The sequence below is a fragment of the Suncus etruscus genome, chromosome 8 (assembly GCF_024139225.1).
Source record: "Suncus etruscus isolate mSunEtr1 chromosome 8, mSunEtr1.pri.cur, whole genome shotgun sequence".
NCBI lineage: Eukaryota > Metazoa > Chordata > Mammalia > Eulipotyphla > Soricidae > Suncus > Suncus etruscus.
In genome coordinates this window covers 39785287-39807693 of record NC_064855.1, presented here as the reverse complement: position 1 = coordinate 39807693, position 22407 = coordinate 39785287, and the positions used below count along the sequence as shown (strand labels likewise).

The following is a 22407-nucleotide window of genomic DNA, read 5'->3' as shown; positions in this document are numbered from 1 at the left end:
AAATCCAGTTTTTCCCAGTCACTTATACCTTCCCTGGACAGAATCTGCCCTCAAAAGTATGAGTAATTGCTTCAACTAATAGTTTTCAACCTGTTTACAGCTGTGAACTGTCTCCAGTCCACTAATGAACAATTGAAAACAACTGTCAGTTAAACAGCATGTTTTCATGGACTAGCAAGAAATTTCTGCCAATAAGCCCAGTTCTCAGACCAGCAGTTGAAAACCAGTGGCCTCAGCTAAAAATGACAATAGTGAGCATGATGCTGTTTTGACTTATTTGTAACACACAGTGTTTCAGATTCTGTCTAATTGTGCAAAACTCGTGACACAGATGGTGCAGTCCAGCATTAGCCTTCTTTGTGGTTGTGTCCACTCCTGGGAGAAGGCAGACTGAAAATAAATCTGACAGATTCTGATCTGACAGAAAGCCTGATCCCTAAGATTTCTACGGACCCCAAAAAGCAGTTCACAGGCCCGGTGTGCCAGTGACCCACAGCAAAGCAGGCCACACCCTGCATAAGGAGATCTGAGAGATGTGGGGAGCCTGGGAAAAAAGAACTTGGATCCAAAATTGAGAAATTAATCGCAGGACATGGATCTGATTGATCCTATCTTAATTTAATATGAAAGGGCATAACCAAAACTTATGCATCAGATGTTATTCTATCTAGAATTTCCAATTTCTGCAGTGGTGCTCATTTTTCTTTTCTTTCTTTCATTTTTTTTGTTTTGTTTTGTTTTTGGGCCACACCCAACGGTGCTCAGGGGTTACTCCTGGCTGTCTGCTCAGAAATAGCTCCTGGCAGGCACGGGGGACCAGATGGGACATCGGGATTCGAACCAACCGCCTTTGGTCCTGGATCAGCTGATTGCAAGGCAAATGCCGCTGTGCTATCTCTCCGGGCCCGGTGCTCATTTTTCAACAATTATTCTAGTCCTCTTCCCCACTTGCCTTGAACTCTTGGGAATTTGTTTATATGCTGTGTTTTGTTATGCTGAGCTCTTCAGAAGCTCTAGCCATGACATCTGTTTATCTATTTAGGCTCACTAGCTTTTCTTTTCTTTTTTTTTTGGGGGGGGGGGCACAACCTATGATTCTCAGGGGTTACTTCTGGTTATGTGCTAGTTGCTCCTGGCTCAGGAGACCATATGGGATGCTGGGGATCAAACCGAGGTCTGTCCTGGGTCAGCTGCATGCAAGGCAAACACCCTACCACTGTGCTATCACTCTAGCCCCTAGGCTCACTAGCTTTTCCCCTGTACTGTTTCTCAGCATCCATCCTGCAACTAGAGAGATGCCCTTCTTACAATCACCAACATCTTTCTGCTAAAGACTTTCCACAGCCTTCCCCTGCCTACGCCCAATTGCTCTCCATCTGAGATCCAGTGCTGCTGGTAACCCCCTCTGCAGCTTCCCTGAAACTTCTCTGTACACTTTTCAGTGAAACCTTTCATGTCCTCTGCCTGTTCCTTAGGTGATGGCATTTAACTCCACTCAAGACACTACTCTGTTCCCCAGGGATCCTTGACCAGAGTGTCCTTTTCTGTGAGCACAAAAAATATCTTAACTCTCTTATGGTGCCATGATACTTACTTGAATCCAGCTACCTACTGAATGCTTGCTCTTTGCTATCTTGTGTGTGCTCCAAAACCATATGGCTAAAATTTATAAGCAGATATTGTCCCTCTCCATGTTTGCTCATCCTCCAAGTTTTCTGGAAGAAACCCATCTGCCCCTATCTGAAATGCAACCTGCACAATTTCTCTTTTCTCTCCTCCACCCTCATGTTTCATCATATAGACATATGAGCACCCACTTCCTCTGCTATCACTGACATCCCTGGGGTTTGATCCTTTTCTTCTCCTATCAATGTTGTCTTTGTAGACATCTCTCTTATCTAAGTCTTCCTTCTCCATTGTGAAATCAGCCAAATATCTTTTTTTTTTTTTTTTTTTTTTTTTTTTTTGGTTTTTGGGCCACACCCGTTTGACGCTCAGGGGTTACTCCTGGCTATGTGCTCAGAAATCGCCCCTGGCTTGGGGGGACCATATGGGACGCCGGGGGATCGAACCGCGGTCCTTCCTTGGCTAGCGCTTGCAAGGCAGACACCTTACCTCCAGCGCCACCTACCCGGCCCCATCAGCCAAATATCTTAAGAGCAAGTTTCATGTAGCACTTGCCCATCCTCAGAGGATTCTCCGTCACCTGGCAGAGGAGGTTCGAAGTGCCTCACAAGCCAGAGCTTTATAATCAATTCCATATTTCTTCACACATGATCCCTGGATTAAAATGCTTACAGCTCTCACACAGGCTTACTTTCTCCTGGCTTCTGCATATGTACTGTAGTCTGCAGAGCCCTTCTTGGGAAGAAAATACCTTCATTCAGTCTCAGATACTGCCTTCTCCAGGAAGTCTCTATAATCACCTGGGCAGGTTGCTTTTATAATAGGATTCCTCTACACTTCCCAGGGGAGCACTGGCTCAAGATCCTAAAAAAGCCTGTCCATCTGTCAATGCATTTCTCTGGCCAAAAGGGCATAGCCTACTCATCAGCGTAACAGCCACAAACACAGAAACTGGCACAAATTATGATAAATTAAAAAAAAAAAGTGAATGGAAGACTGTGTAAAGAATAGCTGAGAAACATCAAGAATCAAACTCTCCCTCAGGGGAAGCCATAATACCACTCTGGCTTCAACTTGAGCCAGGGTAGGTTCATATGACACCTTGACAATGAAGAAACAGAAAACAATCTTGATCTAAGGGCAGGTTGTTCTACCTCATTATCTAATGGTGAGATGAAATCAGAAGACCCTTCATCCTAAGATCTAATTTTAGAAGACTGACTTCAACAACCACAACTGAGCAGACCTTTTCCAGGGACCATAAAGAAAGAGTCTATCCTAGGCTTTGTCCTAGGATCTGTGCAAAAGCCAAGGTCTTTAATTACAGAGGATTGACTTTGACAAAAGATACTGAGTAGAATGTTCCTGGCACCATAAAGAAATACTTTGAGAGTTTGACAACTATGTCCAGAGCCCATAGTCAGTCTCATGACAGTATACTTCAAAAGTGGAGACATCCTGTATCTATTAGGCCAAGAGAATTTTCTTTCTAATTTCCCCAATATTTACTGAGCCTATGGAAAAAAAAACTTGCCACATCAGCCCCCATTTTTTCTCTTTCTTTTTTTTCTTCTTTTAATTTAATTTATATTTATAGCTTCTACATAGGGGCTTTCACTCACTTTTTTAACAGAACCAGAGAAGTTGAATCATCTTGTTCTGCCTCATATTTCTGTCTTCCTACAAATTGAAGGGAAAAAAAGTAGATGTGACCCAGGGGCCAACCAGCTTCAGGAGCATTGAGTGGAAATAAAAATGATCAGATCTAAATACCCAAATCAAAGTCAATGACAATAGAATCAAGAGACCCAAACTACAACAAGCTATTAACAAAATGGACCTGTTTTGTTAGCAGTCCAAGGGGCTGAGAGTGGAAGTATGGATGCATGCTGGGAACTATGGTAAAGGGAGGTCAACATTGGTGATGGGAATGGCCCTAATTCACTGTCTCTATGTACTTAAATACAACTGTGAAAGACTTGTAATTCAAATTGATCTCAATAAAAATTATATAAAAGGGGCCAGAGCAGTGGCGCAAGTGGATGAACCATGGTTCAATCCCCTAGTGTTCCATATGGTCCCCCAAGCCAGGGGTGATTTCTGAGTGCATAGCCAGGAGTAACCCCTGAGAGTCACTGGGTGTCGCTCAAAACCCCCCCCCAAATTATATAATAAAAAGAATGGCTGAGAGAGAAAGAGAGAGAAGAGAGGCCAGAGTCTGCCACAGAGGCAGACAGGGGAGAGGGCAGCAGGAAGGAAGGGAGGGAACCTGAGGACATTGAAGGCAGTAAATGTGCAATGGCAAAGGGTATTGTACTTTGATTGACTGAAACTCAACCATGAATCATTTCGTAACTGTTTATCTTGTGGTGATGTAATTAAAGAATTTATTTTATTTTTCTCAGGCCAGAATGACAGCACAATAGGTAAGTCATTTGATTTGCATATGACCATTCCCCATCATCCCATATGGTCCCTCAAGCTTGTCAGTAGTGATTTCTGAGTGCAGATCCAAGAGTAATGCCTGAGCATAGCCATGTGTGGCCCAATATCAAAAATAAAAATACATAAAAATAAAAAAAGTTAATTCATTTATTTTATTTTATTTAAACACCATGATTACTAACAGAACTGTAGTTGGCTACAATCATCAAAAGAACATCCCTTTCACTAGTGAAACATTCCCACCACCAATGCCCCCCAGCTCCCTTCTTCCACACCCCCTGCCTGCATTCAAAACAGGCATTCTACTTCTCTCATTCATTAACATTGTCATGGTAGCTGTTAGTGTATTATTTCTCTAACTGCACTCACCCCTCTTTGAGGTTAGTTTCATATCATGAGCTGGTCCTTCTGGCCCTCATCTCTGGGTACTATCACAATAATGTCTTTAATTTTTCTAAAATCCCATAGACTATTCTGTGTGTTTCACTCTCCTTCTGACTTATTTCACTCAGCACAATGCCACCCTGGTACAAACTTGCTTCAGGTAAGCCCATGAGACACCCTGATGATGAGGAAACAGCAACAACTTGATCTAAGGGCAGGTTGCCCTAACCCACCACTTACTGATAAGATGATATCAGAAGACCCTCTGCCCTAAGATCTGTACAAGAACCTATTATCTCTATTTACAAACAGTCTACAACAACCACAACTAAGCAGAACTTTTCCTGGGACCACAAAGAAAGACTTTATCCTAGTCTTCATTCTAGGACCTGTACAAAAACAAAGATCGCTAACTACAGAAGACTGACTTTGTCACCCAAGACTGAGCAAAATTTTTTTCTGGGACCATAAAGAGAGAAAATGTGGTTGGAAAACCAACATGCCCAGAGCCTGTAGTTGGGTCTTTTTGTTTGTTTGTTTGTTTTTGTTTTTTCTAAATGTATCATCCTATGTTTTATTGGCAAATATTCATTGACTTCTTTTTTAGTCACTATTAAATGTGATAGCCATCCTTTAAAATTACAAATATATATATCAGATTCTCAAGCTTTCATCCCTATTTTTATTGTACATGTTTATTTAATATATCTAATAAATCTGATATTTGATACATTAAATTTGTCTATTGATTTGCTTGACACTTTAATACTTATCAGAATATGAATTGAAAAAAGAATAAAGTTAACCTCAATAAACAATAGTGCAAATTATTCCTTTGTGTAATCCAGATATTGCAAAGATCACCATCATGATCATCTATATTTTGACAGTATGCTTCATGGGCAAAGACACCCTGTATCTCTAAGGCCAAAGGAATTTTCTTTCTAATATCTCCAATGTTTGATGTGCCTATGCAAAAAAAAATTTTAAAAAAACTACCTGTCCCTCCCCCCTTTACTTCTTTTAATTTTACTTATATTCTAGATAGGGGCTCCCGCTTCTGCTTTTCATACAACCACAGAACTTGAATCATTTTTTTGTTTCATATTTCTATATATTTTTACAAATTGAGAAAAGAAAAGAAATAAGTAGATGGGACTCAGGGCCAAGTGGTCTCAGGAACATTGAGGGGGAAAAAAAAAAGGAGGTCAGATCTAAATCCCCAAGCCAGACTCAATGACAACAGAATCAAGAGATCCAAACTATAACAAGCTAAACACAAGAAACACGGTGCCTGGAGCAGTCTCACCCAACACTTAAATTTTATACTTTATATTTTATATGTTTAATCTACAACTGGTCCCTGAATGTGAACACAGGACCTGAGAACCCAAGAAGACCTCAGCAATGATGGCTAGCCTCTGATGGCTAACCATGGCCTTCTTGAGCTGGGCTGAGAGTCTGGAGCCAAGAACGTTGGTACATATGGTGCCTGTTCTGAACATGGTGGAGACTCCTTCATGCGGGATAGAAGCAAACAGTGAAGGGGACAAAGCTGAAAACTTGGAGCAGTCCTTCAGAGGCCAAGTCCTTTCCTCTGCCAAAGATACTTTTTATAAGAACATTGGCCTCCCCAATCTGCAGAAACCTATAGGAATTACTATTTAGGAAGAAGCCAGAAAGAAAGCATTGTTTGGAGGAGATCAGCAACGGTCCCTCAACCCTGATTCTGGCTCTGGAACTGACTTTCTGTCCCTGATGACCTGATGACAGAAGAAGCAATGGAGATTGAGAACATAACCCCAGCTCTGAACAAAGGAGAAACTGTTTTTCAGAACCTCCTGAATCTTAGCTGTGTTTCAGGTTAATCTCTTGATCCTATTTGCATCAGTCATTATCTTGTTTGTTAACATGTGTTTTATCTGTATGAATCTTACCGTTTTGTTCACACCCCACTGCAAACAGAATATTTTGTATGTAACTTTAATGGTTTAATATTAGTTTTCACAATTCAGAGAAATGCATAAGGTTGTTAGTTTTAACAGTTCTCGGCTATTCTAGTGAATTTTCCCCAATTCCTATGATGTTTTATTGTGTATCTTTATAGCAACTTATTTTCAAAGTATATTATCTGCAGAAATGTTCTTGTGATTTTATTTAGGAAAGTTTATGGAATGTTCTAGATGTATTAACAGTGCTTGGTGTAATAATGCTAAGAATTTTCAAACTATAAGTGCATCTGCAGAAAAGTTGTAATGTTTATGCTCAGAGAAGTGTAGAAAAAAATTGTGATATGTGTAAGATGTAGAAAAGTCTGACTGATTTGAGAAGAATTGTATATAATTTAAACTTTGATGCTTTAAGCCCTGATAATGGAGTTCCAGACTCTGGTGGAGAACAAAAGTTTTGCAAGTTTTTTTTATTGTTTGTTTTGTTTAAAACAGAAAGGGGTGGGGACGAAGGACACTTGGGATATTGGTGATGGGAATGTTGCACTGGTGAAGGGTTTTTAATATATATTTAATATATATATTTAATATATATATAAATCAAAAGAAAGAAAAGATAAGGCCTCCCAATGCTTACCACAGGCTGTATTCTTTACACTGACTGTATAGAAAGAGGAGGTACAGTAAATGCTCCCCATATACACCTCAAACCAGGCCCTTTGCCTAGTCTGTATTGTGAATGGGGGGACAAAAAATAAAAAAAAATAAAAAATAAATAAAACAGAAAGGTGGAATGTAACCTTGCCCAACTTCCTGTTTCCCTAACCTCTTGTTTTGAGATGTTAATCACACCGAGAAGGGGGGGGGAGATGTGATAAGCAGCAAAAAGCAAAAAAGAGAGGAACAGCAGAGCTTAGCAGAGAAGCACATGTGAGGAAAAGAGGCATATGGCAGAGAAGAGGCCATGAATAAAAACAAGTTGACTCCAATGATACTTTAACTGAATGCTTGTGAATTTTATTTCTCCACTGTTAACCTGCTTCATCAGACCCATTAATTATCCTGGGAGGTTAGAAACATGGTGCTTAGGGCGGCCTCACCCCAATACATGAACTTTAGACTTTATATTTTTTTTTTTGGTTTTTTTTGGTTTTTGGGTCACACCTGGCAGTGCTCAGGGGTTTATTCCTGGCTCCAGGCTCAGAAATTGCTCCTGGCAGGCACAGGGGGACCATATGGGGCGCCGGGATTCGAACCGAGATGACCTCCTGCATGAAAGGCAAACAACCTTACCTCCATGCTATCTCTCCGGCCCCCAGACTTTATATTTTATATTTTTAATCAACAACCTACCCTCTGTCTACTATGTGAGGAGATAGGAACATGAGATGAGTTGTCCAAAAATCAGGATGTGGGTGCTTACTGAAAACCAAATCTTCAGCTCCTTGATCTTGGATTTCTCATCCTCCTGAACTATGAAAAGCAAATGGCTATTATTCAATGTACCTAGTCCTCAATATCTTGCTACCACAATCCAATTTGATTTGTGAGTACCACTAAAGAAACTGGTTCTCAGAAATAGACAATTACAGGCTGTCCATTTCTTTGTTTTGTTTTGTTTTGTTTTGTTGTTTTTGGGTCACACCTGGCAGTGCTCAGGGGTTACTCCTGGCTCCACACTCAGAAATCACTCCAGGAAGGCTCAAAGGACCATATGGGATGCCGGGATTCAGACCAATGACCTTCTGCATGAAAGGCAAATGCGTTACTGCCATGCTATCTCTCTGGCCCAAGTACCACTTTCTTAATTAAGTATGAAGTAAAAGCTGAGTGCAGATGGAAGAGAGCAATAAAGACCACATACACACACGCATGCACACACACACACACACACACACACACACACACACACCTGCCTCCACTATCTAATTAGGGTATTGAATTCTCATCCATTCAAAGGCAGCAAAGGATTTTTAGTGAGGTATTAATTTCATTTGATTTTTTCACTATATCTCACCACTGTCTTCAGGCCTTATGGTTTCCTTTGGAAAACCTGCTGGAAATCTTAAGCATGCTTCTTTGTATGTAATTTCCTTCTAGTCCTTACTTCCTTTCAGTATTCTATCTCTATTTCTAGTTTTAATCATTCTAATTAGGAGGTGCTTTAGGGGTGTATTCATTTGGTTCTTTTAATCTGATACTCTTCAGGCATCTAAGGATGCAGGTGTATGTACTCTCCAGCTCTAGGAATTTCTCAGGAATGATGTCTTTGACTATCACTTCTTCATAGGGATTTTCTTCCTGCTCTGTGGGAGCCCAACGATTCTTTTTTTTTTTTTTTTTTGGTTTTTGGGCCCACACCCGGGTAACGCTCAGGGGTTACTCCTGGCTATGTGCTCAGAAGTTGCTCCTGGCTTAGGGGACCATATGGGACACCGGGGGATCGAACCGCGGTCCGTCCAAGGTTAGCGCAGGCAAGGCAGGCACCTTACCTTTAGCGCCACCGCCCGGCCCAGCCCAACGATTCTTATGTTATTTCTTTTTAATTCACCCCCAACATTCTCCTGTCATCTGTTCATTTATTTTGAGTTCTTTCTGAATCCTTATGTTGTTGTCTTAGAGGTTTATTACACCTCAGACTCAGCTCACTGATATGGTCCTCAGAAGCTGTTACTCTGCTGGTGAGGCCTTCCAATATATTTTTCATTTCACCTATGAAATTTTACAGTTCTGACATTTGTTTCCATTTTTCTTTCTTTTTTTCTTATTTTTTTGCTCTCATATAACTCTACAGTCTGTCCCATTGTTTCTTTGAGTTCATTGAAAATCCTAAGCATTCCACACTGAAGTCATTTTCAGAAAGATTATAGAGGGGTTATTATTGATTTGGGTCTCAGTTTTACAATATTGGGCCACAACTTGTGGTTGTTTTCTGTGCTGATTTACCATACTTCCTTTTGTAGTCTGGAGGTGAGTCTTTCCTAGGTCACTGTCAGAGTCTTCCCCACTGTCAGGACTTCTCTGAGAGAGCTTTATGGTAGGTGATTATGGTGGGTGATTGATTATCTTGCAACAGCCTTAGCCGGAGCCCACTAGGGAAACCATGTCTCTGAATATAGCCTCTGTCCTGTGAGGGATGAGCCATAAATTCTTTTAGGTCATGCCCCTTTGCCATGGTACATGTGCAAGTATTTTCGGCCTCCAGCTCAGGAAGTCACACCTCTTGATTTTAGTATTTTAAGGAGGAAAATATGACCTATATATTTTATTAGATAAAACAAATCAAATTCCTATTTAACATTATAAAACTGAACCTTTTCTTTTTAGTTATTTAAATTCTCAGCATTGAAATGCTGACATATCCTACTTTCAAACTGGCCATTTCCCATTCTTGAAAAACAGTGATCACTTTTCTCTTTGAATTTCCTCAATTTCATTAAGTACCACTTTTTTTGTTTTGTTGTGTTTTGTTTTGTTTTTTTTTTTTTGTTTTTGGGTCACACCTGGCAGCGCTCAGGGGTTACTCCTGGCTCCAAACTCAGAAATCACTCCAGGAAGGCTCGGAGGACTATATGGGATGCCGGGATTCGGACCAATGACCTTCTGCATGAAAGGCAAATGCCTTACTGCCATGCTATCTCTCTGGCCCAAGTACCACTTTCTTAATTAAGTTAACTGTCTTACTGAATTCTTTCAAAAGAAATATTCACCTTTTTCTGTCTCTGATCAAGGCAGGCAGCTGCACTCTGCTAGTGTAATCCCAGGGGATATACAGTGCTATCCCTAGACATTGCAGAATTTGCCCAGCATTTTCAGATGGTTTCTTTTTTTTTTTTTTTTTTTTTGGTTTTTGGGTCACACCCGACAACGCTCAGGGGTTACTCCTGGCTCTATGCTCAGAAATTGCTTCTGGCAGGCTCGGGGGACCATATGGGATGCCTGGATTCGAACCACCGTCCTTCTGCATGCAAGGCAAATGCCTTACCTCCATGCTATCTCTCCGGCCCCAGTTTCCTTCTTTTCCTTGTTGAATCTATTTACCATGAAACAGATAGGTTTACTTTAGGCATGCTTCTACATGTACACCTGTCATCACTACCTTCTTTTCTACCCACTACACCGCAGGTAACTTATTCCATGTACACATCAATTCTAAGAGCTCTCTCCACTGGCGTTAAGTGCCCCTAACCATTAGGTTTCCAGTTATTTTACAGTGGCAGAAACTTTTGTTCCTCCCTTCTTTCTTCTTCCAGATTTTCTTCTTTCTTCCTCCCTTCTGATATTTCTGCCCTACTTCTGACATCTAATAATAAAGATCATTTGTGAGGCAGGGAGATAGTACAGAGAATAAAGCACTTGCTTTGCATGCAGCTGATCCAGATTTAATCTGCAGCATCACATTGGTGAGTGACCAGTGATCCCTAAGCACAGAGCCAGGAGTAAGATCTGAGCACTGGCTGTAAGGTAAAATTAAAGATTATTCAGGGTCTAGGGAGATAGGCAATAGCACAGTGGTAGAGCATTTGCCTTGCATACGGACGACCCGGGACAAACCGAAGTTCAATCTCCGGCATTCCATATGGTCTTCTGAGCCTGCCAGGAGCAATTTCTGAGCAGAGTAACCCCTGAATGCTGCTGAATGTGGCCCAAAAACAAACAAAAAATTATTGGAAACTTTAGTAAAAGTATGTTTTTATTAATATGAAACAAGGACACTACATTCAATGTGAAGAAATTCTTCACATTATCAATACTAACAAAACTCTTTAACAAAAATCCTTATAATCACAAAATTATATTCTTAGACCTTTAAAAAGTTAGAGCTCTAAAAATAAACTCTAAACACTAAATTCTTTTACAATTCTATTCTTCTAGAGGCACCCTCGATAAATTGGTGATTTGGGTGAGTTATTTATAACCACTTTAAAGAGCAGTCGGGCTGAAGAGACAGTCTAGGGATTAAGGTGCTTATCTTGTATGTTGCTTATCTTGTATGACCCCACCAGGAGTGTTCCCCTAAGCACAGAGCCAGGAGTAATCCCTGAGCATATTTGAGCATGGTCCCTTCCTTTCTCACCCTCTAAGAAGAGAAGTACTGGAGGTGACCACCAACATTCAGCCCAGGTTCTGCAGTGTCTTTCCAGGCTCAAACACACCCATACTACTCTCTCCATCACCTCAGTGACTCTATTGAAGAGCCCCCCTCAAAGTGACCTACATAAGCAGATTGAAGTTGAAGACATGCATTTCAAAGTTTAAGGGTTATGTGTGTAATTGCAACTCAACTGGTAAGGTCACATACCCGGCATGTGCAAGGCTGAACTGATGGTCCCCAGCAGAGCCCTATTTAGTAAAATCCCCTGGACCCTATTTAGGAAATAGGGGGCAATATCCACTCAGCCTCCAGAGACCATCCTATGAAAAGTTTACAAGTGAAAGTGCATGAACAAGTCAGGGGGGAAAATGATTTAAGATTTTCAGAGTGAAATTGCTTGCCTTGCATGCAGCTAACCCAGTTTTGAAACTAACCATCTCATATGCTCTCCTGAGTGCTGTCAAAAGTGATGCCTGAGCAGAGACAAAAAAAAAAAAAAAAAAAAAAAAAACCAAAACCAAAAAAGTGTGGATATATATCTATTTAGTCCCTGACACTCAGAATCATCCATGATTTTAATTCTCCTGAAAAACACAGTTTGAAGTTTATGTCAGCTCACTGCTTTCTAGGAAGAATCAACCACTTCAGTAAGTTTCTCCTAGTTGGAATCACAGAATGAGCCTGTTTTATTCTCAACAATTAAGGGAAAATTTTTCCTGTAAGGGTGCAAAAGACAATGATTTAATCCCACTGAGAAGTGAGGAATCTCTGAAAAATATGTTCTTGGGTGGGGAGAGGGTGAAAAGAATCTAAGTGGAGAAAAAAAATAAAACAACAGATAAATTTTAGTACATATACAGAATGGAACACTATGCAGCTAAAAGAAAAGATAAAATCATGAAGTTTGCTGCAATGTTTATAATTTATTTATTTATTATTATTATTTTTTTTTTTTGGTTTTTGGGCCACACCCGGTAACGCTCAGGGGTTACTCCTGGCTATGCGCTCAGAAGTCGCTCCTGGCTTGGGGGACCATATGGGACGCCGGGGGATCGAACCGCGGTCCGTCCAAGGCTAGCGCAGGCAAGGCAGGCACCTTACCTCTTTGCGCCACCGCCCGGCCCCCTATAATTTATTTATTTGCCTTGCATATGAGCGACCTGGGACGAACCGAAGTTCAATCTCCGGCATTTCATATGGTCCTCTGAGCCTGCCAGGAACAATTTCTGAGCGGAGTAACCCCTGTATCTGCTGAGTGTGGCCCAAAAACAAAAAATTATTGGAATAATAAATAAATAAATAAATAAATAAATAAATAAATAAATGGAAATAAAGATATCTCACATTAAGTTAAATAAGCCAGAAAAGATAAAGTACCAAATTATTTCATTCAGCTTAAAAAACAGTGAGGAGCTAGAGAGTGGGAAGAAAAGTGAGAAGTGTACTAAAAAAAAAATTTTAATGAAGCACAGATTTGTCCAGGGTGTGACTAAGCATGCAATAACTGGCCCAGTTTTTCTTTTTCTTTTTTTTAAATTTTTATTGTGATCATAATGGTTACATATCTTTCACAGTAGTATTTTAGGTACATATTAACATTGAATTAGGGGAATACCCATCACCAAATTTGTCCTCCCCCCATCCCAGTTCCCTTTCTGCAACCCAATTTCCACCCCCATCACCCCCCAAGCTGCTAGAGTAGGTGGACCCCTCTTACTATTAGTGGTCATATATCTGTTTGGTCTTGGTACCCTCCCTTGTTTCCCCCTCTATTTAAGAGGCAGAGCTAGATAAATCGAGTTATGTGATTTTGTTTGAAGGAAAGAAAAGCAATAGAATAGGGTACAAAATAAGAAAAAATAAAAAAAATAAATAATAAAAAAGAAGTCAAATACTTTGAAAATGGGCGGAGACCTTCTAGAGGCTTTCAACCTCAGTTTGAGAGAGGACATGAAAAAGGTAATTGAAACACCACAATAATACAGAAAGAAATATCAATTAAATATCCAGTGAGCACTACAGCAATAAAGACAAGCACCACACAATAGTCTCGGTTCTGAAATCAAATCATGCCAGAGTGTAAAAAGAAAGAGAAAAATAAAATAAAATAAAATGAAATGAAATGAAATAAAATTGGAGATATCAACTTCAATATCTACACCAAAATAAAGACGTCAAAAAAATTGATCAATCAATAAATAAATGTGTGGAAAGATGATTATTCTATGTGTTTCTTTTTCTTTTTCCCCCTGCATAGGCACATTAAGTATTGGGGATATTATAGAGGAAATTCCCTTGGCCTAGGAGTTACAGGCTTTCTCCATCCCTGACGTATACTGTCATGGGATTAACTGTAGACTCCTTGCATGATCATTTACTCTCCCCTCGGTGCTTTTGTGGTGTATGGAAGACTTCTGCTTCTTCTTGGATGGTAAAATCAAACCTCTGTATCTAGAGATCTTGGTGACTGTGCAGCTCAAGGAATGGAGCTTATGATGGAATCTTTCTTTGTGGTTCTAGGAGTTCTGCTTTTTCAGTGTCGTTTTAATCCATCTTCTGTAATTGGTGGTCTTGGTCATTATGTTGCTCCTAGGATGGAGCCTGGGATAAAGTCTTTCGTTATGTTTCCGGAAGACCCATTCAGTTGCAGTTGTCTCAGTCAGACCTCTGGAGTTGGAGATCTTGTTTGTTGAACAGATCTTAGACCAAAAGCTAGGCTAGAGCTTTTCGTTGCTATTGTTGTTGTTGGTCTCGGGATGCGTACTGTTGAGTCCTGATTGTAACAACCAGTCATCTGTATATAGCAATCTTGGCTTTTGCTCAAGTCAAAGGGTGACGTAACTGGCCCAGTTTTTCTTTCTATTTTCTTTTCTTTTTTTTTTTATAACTTTGCTTTCTGTCATCTTGAAGCAAATGTATTAATATCAATTATGTCAACTATGTGATGCATTTTCTTTAAATAATTTTTTTAAAATAAAGAAGCCCATTTGAAAGGGCTAGATTCTGTAATCCTAAATTATGATATTCTGGGAAAGGCCAAACCAGAGAACAGGTGGAATAAAGAGGCAGGGCATAGAGATTTTTAAGTGAGTGAAACTACTCTGCGTGATAGTCTAATGGTGGATACACGAACTTAGACATCTGTCACATTGTGATTCAACAGTGCTGACCTCAAACTGTTATATCACAATGCTGAAGAGTGGTCATCACATCAAAGATATCATCTCCTATATCTCAGCACAATGCTGCATCATTATAAATCATAGTGCAGCATCAAGAACCTGGCTGACAGACAAGGAATCTTCACTTGGATATCTAGGTCATATGCCACACCTATTCATAAAACTGAGGAAAATATCATTTAACAATACTACAAAACCACAGTGAAAGCAGGTTTTGTTTCACAGAAAGATTCAAATTCTTCAATACACTTGCTGACCTGCACAACATTTTGTAATTCTCTTTCAAAATAAAGTTAACCACAATCATTTTGATTTTCTAAATAGATTTGTATTCACTGAATGTATATTCAGTGACACCATATCCACTGAAAAATACTACCCACTACAACACAGCTCTTTAATATAAAGACTCATGAACCGAGAGTCAAATCAACTAACTTAAAATTAATTCATTTTTTATTAACAGCCTGGTAAAATATTGGCATTTATTTCAATGTATTAAACACCTCCAGACCTCCTACATTGGCATCTATTACAACAATGACAAAATTTATAGAAAAATTATATTTCTTGGTTTACCCAATTACTAATTAAATTGGATATTTCTATAAACAAATAGAATAAGATTCTCCTTCACAGAGCTGCTGAAAATTATTTTTCAGTGGCTATGCAATGAATAAATAATAAAATTTTTTCAGAAATGTTAACCTTTCACATTTATAACTCTAATAGGACATTCCACTTGTGAAATCATTTTACAAACATAATTCCATGTTTTTCATCTTCAAACTTTACTATCATCTTGTACTGCCTCATGAATTGAGGGGGAAAATAAAAATAAATGGTACCAAGACCAAACAGCCATATGAACATTGAGTGGAAATAAAAAATGATCAGACTTAAACACCAAACCCAAAGTCAACAACAGAATCGATACCCCCATTGACAACAAGCTATACACAGAGGAAAACAGTTACACTAGTACTCAGGGGGGTGGTGGGGGGCAAAGGAGGAAGATATCGGACACATGCAGGGAAAAGGGGTGGAGGGAGGACAACCCTGGTGGTGGGAATGGCCCTGATCAATTGTCACTATGTACCTCAAATATTACTGTGAAAGATTTGTAATTCACTTTCGGTCACAATAAAAATTATTTTTAAAAACTACTATTTAATTCTGCTGTTTTTTGTTATTTTTAATTATCTTTATTTAAACACCATGATTACAAATATGATTGTAGTTGTATGATTTCAGTCATGTAAAGAACACCCCTGCACCAGTGCAACATTCCCACCACCAATGTCCCAAATCTCCCTTCTTCCTCCCACCCACACCTGTACAGGCTTTCTACTTCCCTCATTCATTCACATGGTTAGGATAGTTCTCAATGTAGTTATTTCTCTAACAGCCCTCTTCACTCTTCGTGGTGAGCTTCATGTCATGAGCTGCACCTTCAAGCCCTCCTCTCTTTTGTCTCTGAGAGTTATTGCAAAAATGTCTTTCATTTTTCTTAATTAAAATTAATGTTTAAGGCAACATAATGAGAGAAATGAGCCACGCAATTGAGTTGGTTGGGTGGGAAGGTGGAGGGAGGGTGTTGTGATCCTTGAAGGAAGAAGACTGTACATTGGTGATGGGTGTGGTGTTGAAATTATGTGCATAAGAAATCATCATTAATAGTTTCAATAATCTTAATTATTTAATTATCAATTATCTTAATTATTCGATTATTAATTTAATCATTAATGATAAAAATTAATTCAATAGTATTTAAATAAATATAATTAAACATTGATATTAGTTATATTAGTTTAGATTGATTTTAATTTTGATATTAGTTATATTAGTTTAGATTGATTTTAATTTTGATATTAGTTATATTAGTTAGATTAATTTTAATGATAATTAATAGTTATAATACTGTCGATAATTATCAATGAGTTTGTTTTAACAATCTAATAATTAATGTTTATATTAATTTTGATTGATTGTTTAATAATGAATATTTAATTATTTAAATTATTGACATTTGATAATGATTATATTTGATTGATTTATTTAAATAATTAATTTATCAATTTGAGTAATAATTATTACTATAATGTTAATTATTTAAATTATTGTTTTAATTAATAAAACAATTACTAGAACTATCTGATAAGCAGGAAGTCCCTGGTATTAAAACAAAGTGGTGTTTGACAACATTTGCATACCTATTTTATTTTTCATGGCTTTTCCTTTGTATTTACTTCCTGCATGTTTCTGGGAAACTGATGAGAAAGTAATACATTATGAAGAAAACAGACAGCACAAGGAAAACATTTTACAAGAGTCTAACTTAAAAAACTACTCCAATTAATGACCGGCCTCGTTAATTGGGAAGATAAAACTAGAGAGGTGCCCACTGACTACAGGAGATTGTTATGTGCCGATAAAATTTTGCCAGCTGCCCTTCTAATACTGAACATGGTCAAAGTTCATTGACTCAAATCACAAACATTTTAAAATTCTTCCTGCAGATATTTCTGATAAAGTCTAAGTAATAATAGATTTGGTCCCACACCCAGCTGTGCTCTGAAGCTATTCCTTACCTAGTGTTCAAGGTAATCCTTACTTAGTGTTCAAGGTGATCGAAGCGCTAGGCTCCCACATGCAAAGCATATGCCCTTACTGGCCCCAAGCAATTAGATTTTCATCATATACTGAATTAAAAAAGAACCAGAATCCCACATTACCACAACCCCAATTCATTTTCAAAAATTAGTTTAAAATTGTGCCCAAGCTGTCTTTTTATTCAAAGTAAGAAGACAAAACAATCCTGAAAAGAACCCTTGAGGAGAATGAGAATACATACTATAGTCTGTGTGCATTTCCTCCAACAGTGGGGCAATTCCTGGAATAAAACCCTTTAACAGTCTTTGTATCCTACTTAGAAATAAGAACTTACTAGATAATTTTGTTTCTAAAAGTCTGTGCTGTAGTGATAGTACCGCCTTGCATGAAGTCAATCTTGGTTTGGTTTGTAGCACCGCATACTGTCAAACAACACCTACAGGGTTGATCCCTGAGTGCAGAGCCCTGAGCAACACCAAGTGGTCCCCCCACCACCACCAAAAAAAAAAAAAAAAACCAACAACCAAATTAAAATCTGCAATTACACGTATAAACGCAAATAAAAACATTTGGAGATGATGTATTGTGTATTGTGTAACAGAAATGTTATACTATATATATGTATATATACATATTTATCTTATATAAATTTACTAAGCAGCATAAAATTTGGTAGTCTTTAATAGAACTGAATAGAATAAAGTGTTCAATAAATTTAAATATACATATTTAAGTTTCAGGCAAGGTCTCTACACAAACATGAGCTAAGAGTGGTAATCCATACTATTTACTCCCATAACTCTCACAAAATAGCACAGGTGATTCTGGAAGGTGACATACGGAGCAGAGACACAATCTCTTACACTCTTGGCAATTGCAGTCAGTTCAGCTCAGCTAGCATTGAGTCTCTGGAGAACCCAGGGAATAGATTCACTTAATTTGTTTGCTGACTATGCAGTAATTGTTTTGAGTGAACGAAAGATAAAAAGAAACAAACAGGGGCCCGGCGAGGTGGTGCTAGAGGTAAGGTGTCTGCCTTGCAAGCACTAGACAAGGAAGGACCACGGTTTGATCCCCCGGAGTCCCATATGGTCCCCCCAAGCCAGGGGCAACTCCTGAGCGCTTAGCCAGGAGTAACCCCTGAGCATCAAATGGGTGTGGCCCTAAAAACCAAAAAAAAAAAAAAAAAAGAAGAAACAAACAGAAATCCTGCAGTTTTTAAACCTAAGGTATGATTCCTCAGTACATCTGAATAAAGAAGAAACAGACTAATTGAAAGAGTCTTAAGTAAGGATAATCATCCTATAGCTAAAAATTGTTGATAATATATGTGACCCTGTGGCATGCTGACCTGAATTAGCTGTACAACATGTGATCCCTTGTAATAGAAATGAACGCCTAACTTAAAGCAATTATTTAGGACCTGTGGAGGAAGTAAGTGCCCTTGTATTCAGTGTTTGGAATGAAATTCAAAATATTATGAAGTGCAGAAGCTTTAATGTAGTCTGATTTGTTTATCTTTGCTTCTACTTGTTTGGGCAGTGGTGTTTCATCTTGAAGATGCCTTTAGTCTCAATGTCAAGGAGTGTTGAGACTACAGGCATCTTAAAGACACCTCAAAGGAAACAGTGAAGGGACTAGGATACAAATGACATTCACTGAATAGGAGAAACTATTCACCCAATACCCATCAGATAAGGGGCTAACACCTAAGATATACAAGGTACTAACAGAATTTAACAAGAAAAAAAATCTAACCTGATCAAAAAATGGGGAGAAGAAATGAACAGACACTTCCTCAAAAAGAAATACAGATGGCCAAAAACCACACGAAAAAAAAAATGCTCCTTATCACTAATCAGCAGAAAGATGCAAATCAAAACAATGAGGTACCATCTCATTCCACAGAGACTGGCACACATCACACAAAAATAAAATAAAAAAATAAAAAAACAAGAACAATCAGTGCTGGACAGGATGTGGAGAGAAAGGAATTCTCATTCACTACTGGTAGAAATGCCATTTAGTTAAGCCTTTATGAAAAACAATATGAAATTTCCTCAAAAAACTGCAAATTGAGCTATACCACTTCTAGGGATATACCCTAGGAACACAAGAATACAATACAAAAATTCCCTCTGCATGCCTATGTTCATTGCAGCTCTATTTACAATAGCCAGTATCTGGAAACAACAAATACCCTTCAACAGATGAGTGGCTAAATAACTGTGGTACATATACACAATGGATACTATGCTACTGTCTGGAAAAATGAAGTCATAAAATTTTCCTATACATGATGGACATGGAAACTATAATGCTGAGTGAAATGAATCAGAGGGAGAGAAATGGACACAGAATAATCTTACTCATCTGTGGGTTTTAAGAAAAATAAAACACAGTATGGTAATCATACCCAGAGACAACAGAGATGAGAGCTGGAAGGACCAGCCCACTCACAAAGATGGTGAGTTCAGTTACAAAAATAACTACACTAACAACTATCATGACAATGGTAATGAGTGAGAGAAACAGAATGCCTGTCTCAAAGACAGACAGGTGGGCAGAGGGAGATGGGGGCATTTGTGGTGGAAAGGTTGCACTGGTGAAGGGGAATGTTCTTTTTTATGACTGAACCCCAACTACAAACATGTTTGTGACTACGGTGCTTAACTAAAGATATTAATAAAAATTAAAATAAATTAAATTAAATATTAGATAGGCAGTACTTCTCCACACAGTGCCATGCTTACCTTAGTCTCCCATATGCTAAAACTCAGTAATATGCTTAAAATATCGACAATATCTGGGATTCAAATGCATCATTTCTAGAAACAAAGTAGGGTCAGAGAAAACAAAGCCTGACCTCTTCACTGAGATGTCTGAGAAATGACATTTGCTTGCTGACACATTACAAAAATATAAGGAACATAGTTGTAAATCAAAATCAAAATTAACCAAGATTAGATTACATACAAATATAATAATCTGATCATATATCAGACTCTTATTCTCTCCCCTTACCCATTACCCCACCCCATTCCAGTCACGAGGGACCCCATACCACATGACATTGGTATATGCAGCACCAGGGATGAAATTCCTATCCTCATATTTTCTCTGGGAGCATTATAAGCCACTGAGTCACCTTCAGCTTTTCATCACTGGGTATCTGAACCACACAGCTGTTAGGACTGACTGGGGAATGCCTGGGAGTGCCTATCAAATTTGAACTCACAATCTTGAGTTTATCAGGCAAGGGCCATGAACCATAAGCCATAAACTATGAGCCATCTTCCTGAGCACTAGCCTATGATTCTTATAGAGAGACAGAGAAGAGGGTAAGAGACCAACTGTCAAGACAAGTAATGTGCAAGCAAGTAGCCAGTGAGTGCGTACAGGCACTCACATGTATGCTTGCACATGTGCGCAAACACACACACACACACACACACACATCTATGGCACACAGGAAACCCCGAACAGTCCCTGCTGGTAATTTCTGCTGGTAATCCCAGACACAATTCTTCAATCACTGCAAAGTTCACACTGGGCAGAAAGACACTATTAGCCATATGTGCCTATATTTGTGCACACGCACACTATGGGGTATATTCCAGGTGTCCCCATTTAAGCATGACTTTATCTAAGCAAAGGCTGTTGTGGTTCCAGCTCTGTGCTTGTCCTTGATGTTGATAGGGAGAAAAGTCTCAAGACACAGATATGAGATCACTTTTATTTTTAACCTTTCTTAATGGCAGTTAACATTTTTTCTGAGCACTTTTGCTGGCTTAAATGGATGTAAATAACATCTTAATATCCAGTGTGGTATTGACCAGAGAATATATTTAGTAAATATAAAGATCCAAGGAGGAAAGGTAAAAACCCCATCTCTAAAGGTGCTCTATACACACCCTCTCATAAATGTTTAAAAGCTTCTTAGGGAATAATTTTGATTTGATCCATTTGTCTAGCTGGCACCTCTGTCAGATGAGGGTTGAAGATAAAACATCCATTGTGAGAGCAGAAATAAATTATTAAGCTACTGAAGCCATTGACTGAGATGTTTATTAGCCACCTGCAAGGAAGAAGATGGTCTTGAAGGCATGACCACTTTCAGCAGTAGTGATAACCTTCAGACATCAAAGGAAAAAGATTCCATAGCCAGAGAGTCTGGTCAGCGATCACCTAGCTAGGACTCCATGACTACATCCAAAGGGGAAATGTTAACAACAGAAGGTCTAGCCAGGAGGGAGGGAAGATACCTAGGTGGGAGAGTTTACCTTCAGTGATGGCAATGAACAAGGGAAAAATCTGGCATTATATACTGCCAGTATAAAAGCTGGATTACAGAATAAAGTTCTCCTAATATGTGAAATAGTCCATGCATGTGCTGTATGTGCTTCAATAGCCAGTAGCACCTACTAATCACAGTAGCCTCATGGAGTACAATGCTTATTTTTATCCCCATCTGGAATAAAAGTAAAAGAAACTTTTTCAAATGGGTAGCAAATGACAATGTGGATCCAGTTTTCTCTAGTCCACTCTTACCTTTACAAATTTAAAGAAGCTTCAAAACAGACCTTAGATCATTATACTGAGATCAAAAAGAGACCATGACAGACTTGATACAAATCATTCTTGAATACCCACACAACAGAGTACAGGTAAATGAAAGCAAGATGAAAATGATGGGCTCTTTATTTCCATTAAAGGAACAGAAACAATAAAGAATTAATGAATGATAATATTCTGTTCAATTTAGATCTTATACTAACATGGTAGTCTGGAGATAACAGAAAGCACATTGGATTTGGAAACTGGCTGTTTCAAATACAAATAATTTCTTTTAGTTTTCCTTATCAGTGGAATGAGGGTTTAGGTCTCATCTAGCTGTACATTCTATCACTGGGCCTCTTTGACCTTTCATCTGCCCCAACTCTCTGAAAACATGGAGCAGGCTGTTATTGGAATAAACAGGTTCAGAGAGGAACATTTTCCAAACAGACATATACACACACACACACACACACACACACACACACACATATGCGCACGCGTGCTCAAACACCACTTTTGATGAGAGAGCAGAATAGTGACATGGGCCAAGTAG

The 22407-nt window shown here is 38.7% G+C and overlaps 1 protein-coding gene and 1 non-coding gene across 3 annotated transcripts in view; one reads left to right on the top strand and one right to left on the bottom strand.

Moving 5' to 3' along the window:
- The window catches only part of ATP8A2 (ATPase phospholipid transporting 8A2), a 763449-nt gene that overhangs the window by 730852 nt on the left and 10190 nt on the right, over positions 1–22407 (bottom strand). The gene's annotated exons all lie outside the window — the stretch shown is intronic.
- On the top strand, positions 7025–7157 carry LOC126016513 (small nucleolar RNA SNORA51). The gene has a single exon (XR_007498308.1). It is a non-coding gene; the product is annotated as a small nucleolar RNA SNORA51 (small nucleolar RNA).